This window comes from Aplidium turbinatum, chromosome 2, assembly GCF_918807975.1.
Source record: "Aplidium turbinatum chromosome 2, kaAplTurb1.1, whole genome shotgun sequence".
NCBI classification, from domain to species: Eukaryota; Metazoa; Chordata; class Ascidiacea; order Aplousobranchia; family Polyclinidae; genus Aplidium; species Aplidium turbinatum.
Genome location: NC_137473.1, coordinates 1,586,799 through 1,605,321, shown reverse-complemented (window position 1 = coordinate 1,605,321; position 18,523 = coordinate 1,586,799). Strand labels below are relative to the sequence as shown.

General features: G+C 37.6%; 1 protein-coding gene across 1 annotated transcript in view; it reads left to right on the top strand.

The window, feature by feature from the left end:
• Positions 1–18,523, top strand: part of LOC145765718 (uncharacterized) — a 1,283,504-nt gene that overhangs the window by 853,226 nt on the left and 411,755 nt on the right. The window lies entirely within an intron of this gene.

Sequence of the window (18,523 nt, the reverse complement as noted above, 5' to 3'; positions counted from 1 at the left end):
AGAGCAACTAGCAATCAAAAGATGGTACAATGGCTGGATGCATTTGTGCATCACTCAGTTTGTAAGGCAAAACTACACTTAGAAGAGGTCGAATATTACACCAGATGAAGGAGTCTGTGTGTGCGCCACTGGTTAAAGATTGGTACGGTCTGGGTTGACTTTCATGGTGATCGCATCTACCTCAACAATGATCCACGTTTGAAATACGCTACGCCAGATCAAAGACTCTGCAGGTGAGTCACTGGTTAAAGATGGATACGACCTGGGTTGACTTTGATGACGATCGAAATCACCTCAAGAACAAGGATCCGCGTTTGAAAGATGTTATTGATTTATGATTTCAACGATAGACGACGAAGTATCAACAAAAGTCCAATGCTTCAAATAATAAAGTTTTAATGTGTTGTTAGCAAAGGGTTGACGTAGCCTCTGCTTCAAGGCCACTTCAACGACATCTAGTGTTGCAAATCGACACCCTTTTTAACTTTTTTTAACCTGGTGGCTTAGAAGCATTAATAAAATAAAGTTTGTGTTGTAGTTTACATTACTTTACATTAATTATCGAGCAAGATGTTGCTTATAGCTGCAGTTTTGTTTGATTCCAAGAAATATCATTTACCTGCTCTCCTGGACCTGCTATTCCTACAAATCCATATTACCGTAACCACTAACCATGTAGCCATTGTATGAAAGAGTTACAACTTGGCTATGGTGGTACTTTTTCTTATAACTATAGTAATATAATCCAAGATCGGAAGCCTGCCTTTTGTTTACACTATCGACCCAACATGACAAAGCTAAACATACTATTTTCAAACTTTTTGCTGGTAGCCTACAAGCTAACATTTGTTATGTTTTAACCTGGTTTGGGCATAGCATCTTTTCACATATAAACTAGGTGGGCAATTGCCCACCTAGTCCCTTTGCTTGCCCCCCTAGCCCTTTCTTTGCCCCCCCTAGTTTGAAACTATGTGGGCAATTTTTAAGACTAAATTTTTGTTTAAGTTAGATCAAGACGGACTATATAGTCCGTCTTGAGTTAGATCCAAGTTAAAGAATGAACAGTTAAATGGAAAGCTTTAGCATACATTTAGAACTTATGAGCCTACCTTAATATCCTATTCCTTAATGTTCCATTCAAGCAGATTAATTATCAACTTGTGTTGTGAGTAGTCTACTTCAAATTTTGTGTGAGGTTCTAAATGTTTGAATTACAGAAGTTTGTTTCCTGATTTTCATCAAAATAAAAAACCAGCTCTTCAGAATCATCTAATAGACGAATCGCCCACCAACAGCTACATTTAAGTTGTAGCCTACTTGCAAACTCGGAGTAGATGTGTTTTCGGCTGATCTTTTACTCTTTTTGATTAATTTCGATGACAAAACCAATAGAGTAATACAATAACCTACTTGTTTTTCCATGAATGCTCTTTTTGAAGTTCATATCATTGATCATAATAGGCGACACCTTGGTTTTGTCTGCAGGAACATCCCACATGCACGGCAAGGAGGTGCATGGTAATGAATTTTTTTGTTCAATCTGAAACAACATGGCAGTGATATGATTACAAGTTCCAGAAAGACTGCAAAAAATACATAATTATATCTTCTGGCAATGGATTTTTGTTTAACTTTAAACTACCTCATCCGCCTCAATGACCCAGTGGTTAACGTTAGCGCCGGACATCATCAAGTATATGAAATTACCAGGAAGTAACCTATATATCAAAGGCATTGTGAGGCCGAGGATAAAGATTTAATTAAAACCAAACCAACCAAACTAGCTTAAATGTGTTACACAACAAGGAAGTAGAAGAATCATCATGATTGGTAAAAGTAAGACTTCAACAATCTTATTTCGTGCACAACTTACCCAGCAGTACAGGAACAATATGCCTGCATTATAGAGCCAGTTGCATGCTTCACACAAATCCACATGCAGTGGGAAATGTCATTAACTCGCTGTGATGGAGTACACTTTGACTTGAACAAACAATATTTGCCCGACCGAAAGAAGTAAACCTGTTTCATCCACTCACTTTCCAAATACTCATAAGCCTTGGTTGAGGTGGTGAACAAAAATTCCCAGCTTCTTGAATATAGGGCCACAGAGGTACTGCAGCACTTTCTGCCATCCACACATCATCAGGAAGACCAAGTGGATTGACAATTGTGTCTCCGTTTGAAAGGTTTAAAATGTCAGTGTATTCTTTCTTTAATTGAAGCAATGAATTTTGCTTATCTGTCGAAGGCTCCACTTTCATAACTTGGGCAGAATATGCCAAAGCAATCAGTTGATCCTTGGTCTTTTTGCTAACACTTAAACCCAGGGCCGGATTAAGGTTTTCATGGACCTGGGGCTATTGGTAATCTGAGGCCTATATTTCATTCCCCTCATTGTACCAATCAGAATTAAAATGAAATAACAAAAATGATACCCGAAGTACAGTATTTACTTATTGAACACATTCAAATGACATGTTTTCTGGATTTAAACAAAGCAAAGTTGGTAATAACATCATCGGTGTCTATTTTTTCCAAAATTTTGTTTTCAATGCAGAGTAGAGCTAAGGAATGCAACCTTTTCTGGCCCATGGATGAACGCAGTTGATTCTCTACTCTTTTAAGCACTGAAAATGAGCGCTCGTCTGAACAATTAGAAATCATCAGACAAAGATACATTCTTAGTAGCCTACAACAAATACGTTAGAAAATGCATGCATAGGCCTAAACTCATTTTCATTGATGAATCTAAACATTCGAGTTTCTTTGCTGCATTCGCTGTTAAAATAGTGTTGTTTAAGCAGTGCGGAAAAATGAATCATCTCTTCAGGCAGTGATTCTTCCAGAATCTAGATCATCTGGATAATAGTGAAGCAATGTTTTAGCACTCTCTTCAATTTTGCAGTTAGACATGGTGTTTAATTCCGCCAGAAACGAAAATCTTATTTGAAGACGATCGTATGCTGCAATTCGGGATTTCATACACAAAATAATTTGGTCAATGATTGGCAAATATGAGTCTACTTTGAATCTGCTCGATGGATCAACTGATGTGTCTTCAGATCCACCTTCGCTATCCAAGCATACTTTTCTTCTCTTTCTTCTTGAAATTTCTTCATTCAATATAATGATGACAGCCACTTGATACTCTCCCCCAGGGTTACTCAACTAATCTTAACAAAGGTCCAGTTTGACAAGTTGTGCATTTTTAGCGGTCCGGTGAACAAGTTATTTCACACGCAACCACGAAAGCTAAACTATTTTATCAAATCACTTTCTTAGGTAAAATGTAACTCGAATTAGATTTCTGAGGAAGTATTGGAGAGTTTGGGAGTCGAAGACCCCAAGCAACTAGGATAATCACAGTAGAAATTGCTTCCTCTCAGTAGAAATATGTTTAAAAAAGACCTGAAACGTGGCACAGAGGGTATTCTTCCAAAAGCTCAAGGTCCACCATCAACCCCCAGAAGGTCCGGATTCGGACCGCGGTCCGCCAGTTGAGTAGCCCTGCTCTACCCTTTTCTTTGAGTTTTTGAAATTGGGATCTAAATTTTTGAACAAAGATATGTAGACCCTGAAGCAGATTTGTTGCCTTATTCAAAGTAATTTTGCTATCCTGTAGCGCCCGACTAGTTTTATGAAACCGTTTCATTATGCAAGACCATAACTCAATTAAAATAGCGGTTTCAAGCTTTTCCATTGACAAGATAAACCCCTTGGCTGTTTTTTTAGTCTGTGATTGTTCGTCATTGTCATCAGACATTGCTTTCAAGACTTGGAAAACTGCTTGATAACTTTTTCTTAGCGCATGTATAACGTCATATCGTGTGCCTCCCAACGTGTATCAGACGAAGGCTTAATTGTTGGCAAATGAGTTAAGAACCACTGGTTTACACAGTTAGCATTCGTTCTATGATTTTCGTCCTTTATTTTTTCGATCCTGATAATAACCATGTCAGTTGCTCTTAGTAAGTTGTTATCGGTGGGCCTATTTTTTTGGTGGGCCTGGGGCTGCAGCCCCATCAGCCCCCGCCTTAATCCGGCCCTGCTTAAACCATAACGTTTGCAAAAATCCTTCAAACTGTCTACTTTCCAAGTGGATAAAACTTGCAAGTCATGAATATGATGTTTGTCTTCATTCATACTGAATACTATTGAGATAGTGCTAAAACAACAGCAGCTACAATGTATGATCAACAGCTAACGTAAGATCAACAACTACGGTAAAACGTATGATAAGATGATGAAGTGATCACTTTAGTACAACTTGTACAAGAGACCTCTGCAACTATAGGCTATGTTTCTAGATTAAATTTTATTACATAATAGGAATCAATTATTGGTCTCAAAAGTTTAGTCTAGGTATAATACGCCTTTTTACCCACAATTTGCCTGGAAAATCTAAATTTTTAAGCTTACGTGTTTTATCCTTGGGAAAAAAGCCCTTTTTCTCATCATTTACGCGCGAAAAGTGCCCTTTTCAACATAACTCTCGCGCTAAAACTGCCCTTTTTTGAAAATGTGCCCACCTAGTCCCAATTTGTAAAAAGATGCTATGATTATGACCAGTGGCGTACGCAGGGGGGGGGGCATTGGGCCATGCCCCCCCCCCCCCCTTAAACATGTTTTAGTAGTTAACGACGTATATTAAGGCATTTAATATGTTTTGCATTGCTCTGTCAAAGCAATTGCTGTAACAATGTTGTTTTATAGACTAAGCCAACACGAAATACATGGCCCAATCCACCTACTCCACCCCAGGTATGCCATAGCATCTTTTCACATATAAACTAGGTGGGCAATTGCCCACCTAGTCCCTTTGCTTGCCCCCCTGGCCCTTTCTTTGCCCCCCTAGTTTGAAACTAGGTGGGAAATTTTTAAGACTAAATTTTTGTTTAAGTTAGATCAAGACGGACTATGTACGGTAGTCCGTCTTGAGTTAGATCCAAGTTAAAGAATGAACAGTTAAATGGAAAGCTTTAGCATACATTTAGAACTTATGAGCCTTACCTTAATATCCTATTCCTTAATGTTCCATTCAAGCAGATTAATTATCAATTTGTGTTGTGAGTAGCCTACTTCAAATTTTGTGTGAGGTTCTAAATGTTTGAATTATAGAAGTTTGTTTTCTGATTTTCATCAAAATAAAAAACCAGCTCTTCAGAATTATGTATTATAATTCTGCAAAGATTCAACTCATTATTATATCTTAGCAGTTGTGTTTCATAGACTATTATCATAGTTGTTTCTTTTTACTTTTGTACAACTTGTACAAGAGACCTCTGCAACTATAGGCTATGTTTCTAGATTAAATTTTATTACAAATTATTATTTACAAAATATTGTGGGCGGGGATAAATATAGGAATCAATTATGGGTCTCAAAAGTTTAGTCTAGGTATAATATCGTCAGACTAATAAAATAATGGCGTAACTCACTTTTTGATGAAATTGAGATATTAGTGTTTTGTGGGTCCCTAACATGTAGCGCATCTGCCATATAATTTTCTAAGACCTACGTTAAAGAGAAAGTGGTATTTTCGTAAAATTGTCAAATGGCCTAACTCAAACGCATGACTTAGGCCATTTTACAAACCTTTTTAATTGTTTGCTGGATATTAAGCTTTCATCCAACAGAGCAGATGGTTAGAAGACCACGATCTAAATTGTACAGAAATAGAGCTTCCACTTCATCACAAGTCTAGACGATTAATTTAGCACAAAATAATTATGTTTTTTTCTATTCTATGTATCGTGATCTTGGCCATTTCCAAATAACTACCGGTACCCTACTTAAATCAATCTGTTTTTTTTTTCTGTTCCTTTGAGAAGCTTCATTTTCCTAGCACTCTGGTAGCGCGACTTATCACCTCACACTGTGATACAGGTCAGATCTTCTCAATGCACCGTTTCTCGGAGTCTTCTTGCACCCAAGGCAGGTTTTTGTAGAAAGCCATTGTTGGATACTTAATTAATTCTCAGCTTAATATCACACTTAACAACTTTATAAGCTCGTTGCTGGTTCTTCTCCATCATTCTTGAGTTTCACTGATGGGAGAAGGAAAATATAGGTTTTAAAACGTTTGAATTGACTTTTATGTGTAGGTAAATGTGCTAAAATGGGAAAAAAGGAAAATCACTTCTTGGTGAAATTTCTCAATGCCTTGCCTACTGTAGATTCCCATTACTGTAGAAAGGTCACGACGTACAGAAAGAAGAAATTCTTGAACCCTGAAACTACCATAATCCAACTTCATCGGCAAGACAAAGAGCTTGCTGAATCATCAGGAATACGATAATTGAGCACAGCCTATTTTAGTGAAGTATTTTATGATGAGAGCTTCTCCGTCTTCATCGTCGGCTCCAGCTCGTGTCCGAGTATTGGTTTGTCTTCAAATTGAATTTGGTTTTGGATGGTAATGTCGTATCATGTGGCTTTGGAGGCCCCATGTCCCCGGGAGGCCCAGTCTTATGATAGAAAAGACGTGGGCAAAAGGCACTGGGAGACGATCATCATAGATCCGCCGCCAATGCGTGAAACCGGGCTGGAAGCTTCCAACTCTTCCAAGCTTGCCCAAGTTACCCGTGATATCATCGCCATTGGGCTTTGTTTGGTCCAAGTCTAAATTGAGACAAAGGCCATTCGCTTGTATGGTTGTTTAAGGTGTTCGTGTCTACGCGAGGGCTACGCACACACTCTTGGCCAGATCTTTGTCCACTGCGGTCCAATAAGATCGAAACGTGCAGCTTCAGAGGAACTGGTTGCAACGGGCTTCCGGGTGCTCTGTTCATACCACGTAAGGATCAGTGCGACGTGTGTGTTTCATTCAAACACAGTAATATTACCAAGGAACAATACGATAACAATATCAAGTTGAAGAATGAAGCTTGAGATAAGAAGACGAAAGACAAAGAGTCTTCTAGCACAGTAAAATCCGTATGGACAATGGATTCACAGGCTGTACTTTTGTGTCCCAAAACTAAGGCAAGCAGTATGTACTATAAAACCAAGCTGCAGGTACACAATTTTACACTGTTCAGTCTTGAATCAAAAGATGCTTATTGCTCTATTTAGAATGAAACAGAAGGTGACTTACGCAGTGAAGTATTCGCTTTCTTGCAGTTTAATCATTTCGAACGGATAATTTCTGGAAGCCCCGGTCTGGAGGAGATAGTTATTTGGAGTGATTGGTGTGTATATCAAAATAGAAACTCTAATGTTTGTAGTGCCTACTGTGCCCTTGCATGGAAGCATGCCATCACTATTATTCAGAAGTACCTCGTGGCTGGTCACATTCAAATGGAGTGCGATAGCATGCATAGTAGGCCTACTATCGAGGGAAAATTGGCAAACGACATTTTTACGACGAGAGATTACGAATTTTCATCCAGGATCAGACCGCATCCCAGCAATGTACAGAGGATGCAACACAGTGATTTTATGAAAATCTATGGATGATGCTTGTTGAGTATCAGACCTGGAATGAAAGTTGGAGATCCCACTGTTCATGATCTTAGAGGCCTGAATCATGAAAGCAGTGGAAAGGTATTGTACAAGGCCCCATTATGTGAGGCTGCACAGTAAGAGGATCTGCCACAGCGGTCACAAACAAACTTAGGCGACACTACATGGATTCCTATTTTTTCAAGCCATCTTCCAGTCAAATTGAGGAAATACAGTGATCTCCAATCTATGTAGCATGTTATGCCAACATTGTGCCACTCCTTTTTTGATAATTTGCCTCATCACTGATCTAATTTATTCAGCTTGTCTTGCCAACTCTGACGGTTTTTAGGCGAAATATGCAGTCTAGCATAAAATATAACTCCTATCATTAGATTGGAGTTGCTATTAGGGATTTTCCTGTTAATTCTAGCCATATTATCACTGTTATTATGTCACCGTTAAAAAAATCATATTGATAAACTCAAAATATCAAATGGCCTAAGTCATGTAGTGCATTCGGAAAATGGCCTAAGTCAGCCCAGCACATTATGGGATGCAAAATGAAGCAAATCAAAGTATACATGCTCATTGTACTTGTGTCGACATGCTATTTTCGTTCAACTGTATAATAAATATGATAAAAACAACTGTGTAGACAGTTTTTTTCGATTATCTCAAAACCAGAAAAAATGAGTTACGCCATTATTTTATTAGTCTGACGATATGCCTTTTTACCCACAATTTGCCCGGGAAATCTAAATTTTTAAGCTTACGTGTTTTACGCTTGCCTTTTTCCCATCATTTACGCGCGAAAAGTGCCCTTTTCAACATAACTCTCGCGCTAAAACTGCCCTTTTTTGAAAATTTGCCCACCTAGTCCCAATTTGTAAAAAGATGCTATGGGTTTGGGCATGTATATTTGCTGTTATCAGTTATCTTGCATTACGCTTTTCAACAATTCAATTTATTTTTTGCTGCTGGCGCAAACATGTAGGCTACAGAACGGCAAAGTAAACATACAAATTTGACACCAACAAAAGGGAAAGAACAACAGACACAGATTTGCGAAGAAAATCAGGAAGGCAATGGACAAATGCAGCAATTGACAAAACTGGCCCACAATGCAATTTTAGATTCGGAGAGGTAACACGATAATTTGTTACTTGTAGTTCCTCATATATTTACTTTAAATATGGAATAATAGTTAAAACAGGGTTTTTTAAGCTTTAATTTAAAATGACAATAAAAAACTTCCAAAAAATGCCACATGCCAAACCGAAAATAGCCAAACACATGAACAATAAGAGTCTCCTACAAGCTATCAGTTGTGAACTGAGTAAGTGACAACTGAGCTAGAATCATTTCAGCTAGTGGCTAAAGTTGGCAAATTATGCAACTGAGCAACCGAAACTTGTCACAAGCAAATTCAATTTAGCAAGCGACAACCAAACAAGTCCCATGCTTGGTAAAAATCTCATTCGCTGAGTTTGGACAGTAGTTGAAAAGTACTTGCTGAGTTGTAGTATGCCGAGTGGTCTGACAACCAAAAAAAGCCAAACTTATCGAATTTGGCATTAAAATCGTCAATATGGAAACCCTGAGTAAAACGACACAAGTAAAATAAAGCACAGTTTTGCTTCGCTAAGCATTTGTAACGAAAAGAGTAACTAGTAATTAAAGAGTATGATTGCTGGAAGGCATTTGTGCATCTTCCAGTTTGTAGAGCGAAACTACACTTACGAGAGCTTAAATATTACACCAGATGAAGGACACTGTGGGTGAGCCACTGATTAAAGATTGGTACGGTCTGGGTTGACTGTGATGACGTTTGCAATCGCATTTACCTCAACAACATGGATCGATGTTTGAGAAATGTGATTTATTTGATATCATTTTATAATAAATTGATGTTATCCGTTGACTGTTACGACATGGATTGCTTGTGTGATGACGACAAACTATCAACGATAGACGACGCTGTATCAACGTAAAATTCAATGCCCCCGATAATAAAATTTTATTGTGTTGTTAGCAGAGTTGGGATAACCTTTGTTCGAAGGTCTCTTCAACTAGTCTCTGTAACGACATCTAGTGTTGTAAATCGACGCCTTTTCATGTTCTTTTGTTTGGGGGCCTAGAAACATTAATAAAAGTAAAGTTTGTAATGTAGTTTACTTACAGTGGCGTAGCTAGGGGGGGGGGGGGGCGGACCGTCCCGGGCGGCACGTCTGGAGGGCGGCACTTTCAGACAGGACGTTTTTTTTTCTTGATAATGCAAAAGTACACGGAAAATAAAAGCAAACAGAATGGCAACGTTCAAAACAGTGACGTAGCCAAGGGGAGGAGGGGTTTGGGGGTTACAACCCCCCCTTTGGCACGCATGTGACGTCACGATATTGAGAATGATGCTTTCAGTCTCTATGCCTCTAAAACAAAGTTTGCCTAATTTTAAACGAAACTCCATTAAAAGAGCGAGTTTTGCCAATACCAAACATTCAAATATCTCAGCCAGGAATTAGCAACAAGAAAACATAGAGACTTAGCTTTATTAAGTTACCGAAAAATTCCCAAGAAAACATGATCTTATCCTTTTGCTATGCCACCGGACAGCACTATTTTACAAGAATATTTATACTAGGAGATTTATACCCACATTTTTGTTGAAAATGCTTTCAGAATGAACCAAATCCAAAGTAATTTTTCAAAATTTCCTGGGGGAGGCCCCCCAGACCCCCCGCCGCTGGGTGTCGTCTTTGGCGAGGACGCCGTCGGGCTTCGCCTGCCGGCCCTTGAAACCCCCCCTTTCAAAATTCCTGGCTACGCTACTGGTTCAAAACATGCAATAATTCCACTTTAAGTCAATTAAAAAAATTTCATTTTCACATGCTTTTTCTTGAAGGGGCGGCAAAATCTGAATCCGCCCCGGGCGGCACATTCCCTAGCTACGCCACTGAGTTTAGGCTACATTACTTTACGTTTATTATCGAACAGAAGGTTGCTCAAAACTGCAGTTTATATGGATTTTAAGTCTTCTTTCCCTTTAATATAAATTCTTCACCACATTTAAGTTTATTTTATTCTGACGACAGTTCCTGATGAGTGTCAGACAAAAAACTGCAGCTTTGAGCTATGAGCAACCTTCTACTCGCTATCTATATGTTCTGTACCACCCAATCAACTCTTTACGTTGATTGCACCTATTTTTATTTATTATTTTATTTATTTGCATCACTCAAGATGGTCCATATTACACAATCATACATAAAAAGTAGAAACAAAGCAGATACGGTACTCAACTCCGAAGAGCTGAGTCGTAATGTACTAAATACAAAGATTGATTTCACAAAAGCTATCCAGAAGAGGACCAAATGCATTGGTATTGCTAGCATTAAAATCTCCAGGTATGATAAGATCACTGCCACTGAGATCATTGCACATTACTTGCAGATTGCCAAGATAATCAACAAAATCATCATGATTGTCACTGCAACAATCGTCGTCGTCGTCGTCGTCTGAGCTTCTGGGGCCGAGGGTCTATCCTTTTACCACCCCAGATTTACGATGTTCCCGGACTACACTGGAAGGCTGCTAGAGAGCAGCTAGTCTTTAGTTTCATCATCCATGACGTGCAGACCTTCCACTCCGTTAGCTGGCTTGAAGATGCAACAATATGGCAAGTACACATTCAAAACAGATAGTGATGAGCTTTCAAAATTTATTGTGATGCCATTTTGACTTGTAAGTTTGTCAGCATTTAGATTCTTATTCCATAGGATGGCAGTGCCACCAAATGGCCTACCAGTTCTAAAGCCATCTTCATCATTCATTGGAGAAAAAGAATGAAAATGATGATTTTCACTGAGATTGTTGAGACAATCAAGCTGTTGTTTAGAGAGCCAGGTTTCTTGGAGGAATATGACATCATACTTTTTGCAAAAGTTTCTGACTTCATCAACAGAAGAACCAAAACCTCTGCAATTATATGTTGAAGCACTTTCTGTCAAGCAATGAATTATTTCATTATTTTGTACTTCAGAGTTGATTTTAGGAGATGCTATACATGCTCTAACATCACTTGAAGAAGTGGATGCAGCTGGGTTACCAATATTGGAAGACACTTTGTCTGCATAGGTCCTATAATTTTTCTTTCCAGTATCACCAGAGGTGTTTTGAGTACAAGTCTTTAAATTCTTTTTTATAAATGCTGTGGCCTCTGATACCATAGACCTCAATTCTTTTACCTGCTCACTCAGATTATTTGTCACCAATTGAGCATCTTTCAGTTGATGAACATCTATTTGCAAGGAGGTTATTTTATTATGCCAACATCTATCTATACTGCAACATCTATACTTTTCAGATCCAGTGGTGGATCCGGTGGTAGTCACAAGTAGCAGTGACAAAGAGCACTTTTTGGTCTTTTAGATGCTCATTGCATTGGTGAAAGATCTCCAAAATATCTTTCACATTAGCAAGAGACTTACCACTTCCCTTTCTTTTTACATTCCGACGTTCAGGAACTATCGCATACAGGACATCCTTAGCTTCTTCAATAGAAGGATCATCATAATGATCAGTGACCAGTTTAATAACAAGGTCACTTGTCAGCAAGTCCATCTTGTTATATATGAACCACAAGATTGTGTTCACAGTAACCTCTTGCATTTTCACTTTCAGAGGAAAATCAACAGATCACTTTATAAAAGTCAAAACTTAATTTTATATATATCAGTAATGACACCAACTTATTATAAATCAAAGACAGGCAAGACACAACAATAACACAGGGTTGAGCATTACAACAGTATATTACATATTTACAAATAGTTCAACATTCAAACGTTTTCGACTTAACTTAAGTCCTCATCAGGAATCTGTAAATAATTATAAACTACAATAAATTTCACTTCTTGACAGTGACTACCGTAACTAACTAACTAACTAACTAAAAGCATCGAGAAACACGCACGATTAAAAGCACTGGAGTGGAAAACATACAGACAGACGAAAAATTACATTAAGAAAAGGCAACTGCATGACTAAGTTACAAACGAATTTGCACCACGGAGTACGTGATACAACTAGGCTAATAAATATTGAGGAGAATGGAGGCGCCACCGGCAAATAATTGTTTGTTTAGATTTGGATTGTAGCGTTTGATTAACAACGCTTCCTGAATTTTTGTGTCAAATTGGGATTTGCCTTTGCGTAAAATTTTAAATGAGTCAGCAGAGAATTTTTGATCTGTGCAAAAAGAACAATCCATGATATGGTCCTTGATGGCACTTTTCTTTAAGTCTCTAAAGTTCAGATGCTCCCGTACTCTCGTGGTCAAATGTCTGGTGGACATACCGATGTACGTCAATGCCGAATCACACGGACATGTAAAACAATATACGACATTTGAGCAGAGAGACGAAGGCGTCTGGGACTTTAGTTGAAAATACGAACTAATTTTAAATGTTTTATAAACAGGAAAAACGTCCACATCAAATTTATTTTTCATAAACTGTCCGATTTTACGAGCAAACGTTTTGGATTCTTTTCCCACAAACGGAATGGACAAGCAATGCTTCACATTTAACTCATTTTCAGCCTTTTCTTTTTGGTTGGAATTCTCAGAAATCTAAACAAACAATTATTTGCCGGTGGCGCCTCCATTCTCCTCAATATTTATTAGCCTAGTTGTATCACGTACTCCGTGGTGCAAATTCGTTTGTAACTTAGTCATGCAGTTGCCTTTTCTTAATGTAATTTTTCGTCTGTCTGTATGTTTTCCACTCCAGTGCTTTTAATCGTGCGTGTTTCTCGATGCTTTTAGTTAGTTAGTTAGTTAGTTACGGTAGTCACTGTCAAGAAGTGAAATTTATTGTAGTTTATAATTATTTACAGATTCCTGATGAGGACTTAAGTTAAGTCGAAAACGTTTGAATGTTGAACTATTTGTAAATATGTAATATACTGTTGTAATGCTCAACCCTGTGTTATTGTTGTGTCTTGCCTGTCTTTGGTATAAAAAAGCAAACTCTCTCCCGAAACTGTATTATTATAAATCTTATTCAAATAGATTGTACTACATAACCAGCGTCGCTGCAACAAGACCACTGGCGTTTTCTTGTACAGACAGTGGATTATTGGAAGATCCATCCATCAGGTAATTGAAACAATTAACAGAACATGCCAATACACCGAAATAATGTAGCAATTGTCGGGTAATAAGATGCTCGGTAGCCTACCAAAGAACACTGAAATAATGTAGCAATTGTCGGGTAATAAAGTGTTGGATAGCCTTCCGCAGAAAGAACATGACAAAAAATTGGATGAGATCATCAAGTGAGGAATGACAGAAAACGAAACGTGATTATTTAGCACAAGCAACAAGAACACAGACTGGTCATTAACATAGCGGGAGGTCGATGGCGCGCTGCTTCTGTTGCGTCATGAGCCACCAGACAAGATGTAACGATGACAGTCGAGAAAAGTTTAAAAAAATCTCAGAATCTCCATCAGGATCTGTGGCATCATCCAATTGAGTCTTCAAGTGTTGATTCATTGATTCTCCAAGTGGATTTGAAGTTTTTCATATTTGCTCCTGAGGTATCAAACATAACGTTACATCAACGTAAACGAACGAAACATGTCCATTAGATTTATGAACAACATTCAAATCGATGGCGAATTTAACTTGGAACTTGTTAATTCTGTCCCAGGACTGGTCATTAAATATAAATTCGTTCCAGTTTTGTGACCTAATATATATGTAGTATATTGCAATTATTGATATTTCTTCATGTAGGCCTACATCAGTGCTTCTCAACCTTTATTTGTGGCGACCCAAATATTAAGGTTGAATTAATACACGATTAAACATAACAACAAAATGTCGAATTTAATTAATGTGAGCCTTGACTTTGTATTGTTTCAACAACTTTGTCAAAGTTTGGAGCTATCTTGCTCAGTGCCAATCTATATCATCTTCAGGCTGAAGACAATTTCTCTCCTTTGTTTTGATGTGAGTGAGCGCAGAAAACCCGCTCTCACACAGGCAGGTAGTAACAAATGGCAGGAGAGCTTTTACTGCGTGCGTGCCAACAACGTTCATTCTTGACTTTTGTCCAAAATTGACCAAGAGTTTCTTTCTTAAAACAGTTTATCAATACACTGTCGCACTGAATGTCAATAAACTCCTCTTAAAACCCAAAAATGCTTTGGTAGTTTTCAGGCAGGGTATCAACATCAATAGCAAATGGATTGCTTACCCATTCTAAATCCTTTGCATTTTTAGGGATAATCAAATCAAATTCTTGTATCAATGAACCCAAATGCCTTTCTATGACAAGCTGGACATCGTCAAAGCATAACTCCGTATCTTCCAGTAACTGATTCAAAACGGTAAATGATGCTGTTTTCTGGGACGCGATCTTCCTCTTCCACAACTTCAGCTTTTCCGTAAAAGCAATCAGTTTTTCAGATACATCGACCAACATAATGTTTGGTCCTTGCAAAGATTTGATCAAGATGTTTACCTGCGAAAACATATCAGAAAGATACGCTACAAACAAAAGCCACTTTTGATTAGCAAACTTTTCTGCCAAGCTATGCTTCTTGTTTATCAAAAATTCCTTCACCTCCTTGCGCATAGTTACAAATCTCTTCAGTACTTTGCCACGAGATAACCATCTCACATCAGAAAAGTACAACAGATGTCTGTATTCTGCGTTAAAATCTTCGCATAATTTTTCAAATAGTTTATTGCGTTTATTGTGAAACGAGTCGGTTGAGCGCGTAACCCATTTAAGCAAATTGGCCTGTTGACAGATGATAGAAAAAAATAATTGCATTTTTGGAATCATTGCCTCGAAATCATCCACAAACGATAAATATAATAAAGATAAATATAACAAAATTTTGAAAATTTGTTACACTGCGCATTGTATGTCTTTGTATCCAGTACTGCTGTATTCAACTAGATATACGTTGCTTCAAAGCGCTATAAAAAAGCGCAGGTTTGGAGAGGCGCAGCCGAAAAGCGACCCACCAAAGTGCATTACTACCCTGAATCCATTCCTCTACAGAGTGCCAAACAGAAGGAAGTTTCAACACCACAGCGATATACAGTATCACTAACTAATGATTTGGTTTTGACACTAAATAAGTCTAACATGTAGGCCATAGCCTAATCCTAAACCTACTAGTTTTAAAAATCGGCCAAAATTTAGTCAACTTGTACGATGAACCTTTTAAATTTGAAAGTTTTTGTTTAACTTGCAAGTCATTAAGTGAAGCTTTACGAGGCCCATGGGTTGATTCAGTTAACCGGTTTGCACAGAATGAACAAACACTTTGGATCCTATCATGATATACAAGTCACGCTCGTTTGTGGCTTGATATTGAGGCACCATTGTTTGCTAAGCTGGTATTGTTGAGTTTGGTGATAAATCGTTCACATTTAATGAGAGTTATTCAAACAATGAGCAAACAGTTGATCATAAAAGCGCGCAGTAAATTTCATTAGTGAATTCTATTGCTTTGGACAATGAACAATTGTTTAGAAACTTTTTATAATTTACTTTTGTAAATCATTGATGTAGTTCTTTGAATTATTCAACAGTCAACATTAATTTTAATTTATTTTAATCTTGTTGCGTTGGAATTCATGACATTTCCAACAGAATAAAAATTGAATATCTCTTTTGAGTTTATATGAAGGTTCAGAATTGGGCAATACAAGAATAAATCCATTACGTCTTTCCAACGTAATACGATGAAAAACATATTCAGCTCACATCATGAACATGGTAATATAACCAGCAACGTACAAAAGTAGAAACAGACTGAAAATATTTCAAATAAACTTGTTGTGTACAAAGTAAGTTATAAATTACAATGTACAAACAAGCTTTAAAATACAAGGAGATTAAAGTCGGTTTCTTTCTATTGTTTCCATCTAAGAATTCGAATGGGATTGTTCACTAGTCCACTGCTTCTCGAACTTGTTTCGTGGCAAAAAATAAGGACATAATTTTTATTTTAGAGAAATAAATTTTTGTTGCAGCAAAAACAAAGAAATAGCAAATACAAAAGAAAACTTATTTACAATTTTTCAGATAATTCAGGAAGCTTTTTAATTAACTTTTATAAATAACATAAGTTGTATTTGCATGTGAATGTTCGTCGCAAACAAGTTAGGCGCAAACCACAAACCTTTTCCTAGTTTTACGTTGTTTCCGTTTGTTGGCTTGGCAGAGCAACTGCCAACAATCAATTTGTTGGCTTAGCAACTGCCAACAATCATAATAGTTTATGTCTGCGTAGTGTATTGAAACATTCGGAACAATGAGAACCATACAGACAGTATACCTACGCTGATTTCATGCAACATATATGAAAGTACAATTGCACACATGGCGCCTGTTAGCGTTGTAAAATTATGCCGCCGGACGAAGATTCAGGGAGAAATTTTAACAGTAATTTTGGGTTATTTGAAACAAGTGTTTTTGTTTTCATGATTATATTGACTTTATTGATTTGTTTTACCAGTACATGTTGTACAATATCAAAAACTATTTAAGTTATTCTTTGAAATTGTGATTTAGGTATGAAGATGTTTGGTTACGTAGACGGGAGAGCAAACGTTGTAACCAACTTATCACAACGCAGCTTCATGTTCACGATTGACGTTAAACCGACGTCTTTCTGGAGTTGCAGATACGCTTCGTATGCGCTCCGCTCTGTGGTTCAACTGCCAACTTACCTAGTTGTTCGCTTATTCGCTCACAATGTTGTTTAAGTTAAATTTGTGTTTGGGGGAGAAGGAAGTTAACACACATTTTATTCTAGAGACACAGTTTTATCTAAATTTTATGTCAAAGTTTAAAAAGTGTTTTTGCAAAAACTAGCCTGTTGCATGGCCACCTGGAGATGCGGCCTGATTTGTCACATTTTGCAGATTGTGTTTACCGCTACTGCTAGTGTTTGACTGACATTTTCTGAGATTTTTTTACTTTTTGCTTTCTCCTATTGATATAAAAGCTTTTTGTTGCCTTGGGGAAGCAGTAGCAAATGAGAAAAAAGTAAGTAGAAAAACGTTGAATCAGACTGTTATTGAAAAATTAACAGTCTGACTAAAATCTTCGAAATCAAATTTTCTTGGTTTTTTTAATATCTGAGAATGTTAAAACCTATTGTGTAATCTGGGAAAAACAGTCAAGAAAGTGTAAAAATATAATTTTTAGAAAAAATTTATTTAAACATTCGCCTAAAGTTAGCAAAATCTGGAAATTTCTGCAAAATGTTACTAATCAGGCCGTATCTTTAGGTAGCTATGCTTGTTGTTTTAACGTTTTTGTGACAATCCATGTTACAACTATAGTGGCATATCTAATGGCGCAGTAACTTACCTGCTGACTACGATAGCAGTTCAATATAGAACGTACGAACTGAGCGACCGTAAAAACCGACGCATCAACTCCTGCAGCCATGTGTCGCTTACTGTATGAACTAAAAAAAGAAAGAAAAGCTCCCACACAAACAAAAGAAAGCACGCATTAAAAAAATTGGTCACCAGTCACCACTTGCGGACGAATGAGCTTAACAGGCAAATGAAACAAGGAAGTTAATAAAGTTAACATGCAAGTCTTGAAAACGCAGCACAAACAAATTTGAAAAGTTGTTCATGAAAAGGGGATCTCCAGGCTTCCATGGTGAAAATGAGGCTGATGTTTACGATGACTACGATCATGGCGGCCAAACGACTCTAAGGAAACATGCGACGCAGCTGACGTGTAAAGCTGTTAAGTGGCAACTTGGGTAGCAACTCAGTTGTTCAGGTAGTTGAAGGGTAATTTCTCTGCAAAATAACCCTATGGGGACTACATGACAGCTCTGAACTGCGCAAAGTCGTGATAGAATCTAGAAGACACTCTGAACCAAGAAATCATGATAAAAATCATTTTTAAAGCAAAGAGTTCGTTCGTATAAAAAAACACATGTAATGTGGCAAAAGGCCACATAGCAGCATCTTTGTCATATGGAATTTGTCATTGTTCTAACAAAGTACATTATGACTCCCCCA